Source organism: Pyxicephalus adspersus, chromosome 1 (genome assembly GCF_032062135.1).
Source record: "Pyxicephalus adspersus chromosome 1, UCB_Pads_2.0, whole genome shotgun sequence".
Classification (NCBI taxonomy): Eukaryota; Metazoa; Chordata; class Amphibia; order Anura; family Pyxicephalidae; genus Pyxicephalus; species Pyxicephalus adspersus.
Genome location: NC_092858.1, coordinates 125,819,588 through 125,820,681, shown reverse-complemented (window position 1 = coordinate 125,820,681; position 1,094 = coordinate 125,819,588). Strand labels below are relative to the sequence as shown.

The 1,094-nt window shown below is 49.8% G+C and overlaps 1 protein-coding gene across 1 annotated transcript in view; it reads left to right on the top strand.

Annotated features, from left to right (window-relative positions):
* The first annotated feature begins 268 nt into the window (after positions 1-268).
* The window catches only part of LOC140341019 (cyclin-dependent kinase inhibitor 1-like), a 19,311-nt gene continuing 18,485 nt past the window's right edge, over positions 269-1,094 (top strand). The window contains exon 1 of the mRNA XM_072426521.1: positions 269-379. The gene's annotated coding sequence lies outside the window, so the exon portion shown is untranslated. The remainder of the gene's footprint in view (positions 380-1,094) is intronic.

Sequence of the window (1,094 nt, the reverse complement as noted above, 5' to 3'; positions counted from 1 at the left end):
CTGGGCTTCATACACTATTCACACACACATATATAAATAATGAACGTCTTTCAGGCCCCATATACCACATATATAAACATATATATCTGGCCCTCAGGGCTCCATACTGCACACATTGCACCCAGCCCCTCCATACACGAGCAGCGTGTGTGTGTAAACAATCCCCACCATCCCGATATATCCACAGACAGGGCGGGGCCAGCCGCTGGAGGCATTATGCCACGTCGTGCACGCCCCAACAAGACACGCCCACCGAGGGATCTCCAGTTTAATGACGTCACCTTCATTTAAATAGCCGGGACGGCGTAGTAAGTAATCCAGATAGAGCGCGGCTTCTGCTGAGAGACATTACAGCACATCGCGGCATCGCGTCTGACAGGTACGGTCCGGGCTCCTCCATGATAGCTCATTGCTTTATCATTCATGTCATGATGTGTTTCCTTAGTGATGGACTGTTCAGTTTGGTGTATAAATATATCACCTGCTGTGCTGCTTGTAGCTGTCATGCTACACGTGTCAGGGACATTACTGTGCAATGCCGGGGAGAGATGCTGAGGAGGATGGAGGAGATGTGTGGATTCTGTACAGAGCTCCCATGTGTTACCTACAGCTGTCATCCAATCACCGACTATCTCAGCGTGTGTACAAGCATTCCAGCCGGATCCCCCAGCACCCATTATAGGGGCCCCAAATATTCACCCCCATCTTCATTCACTAACGATCATTCGCCCCATCTTCATTCACCACCGATCATCTGCCCCATCTTCATTCACCCCCGATCATTCGCCCAATCCTCATTCACCTCCGATCATCTTCCCCATGCAGGGCTGAGCCCCCTCATGCAGTGTTTGCAGTCCATGTATCAGTGTGTTTCCCCAGATATTGTTACCCAGCTGTGTTTATTATCAGCTACTGATCGTCACATCTCACACCTCTGCCTGTGATCCGTGTTCTTTATTCTCATTATGTGTTTACCCAATTCTGCCCTCCTGTATCCCATGTTACCCGTGTACCTCTCTAGTACTCCTCCAGCGCTGCACCCATCTATTCTCCGGAATCTGATGATTAGCCACAACATGGACTATTCCTGTACC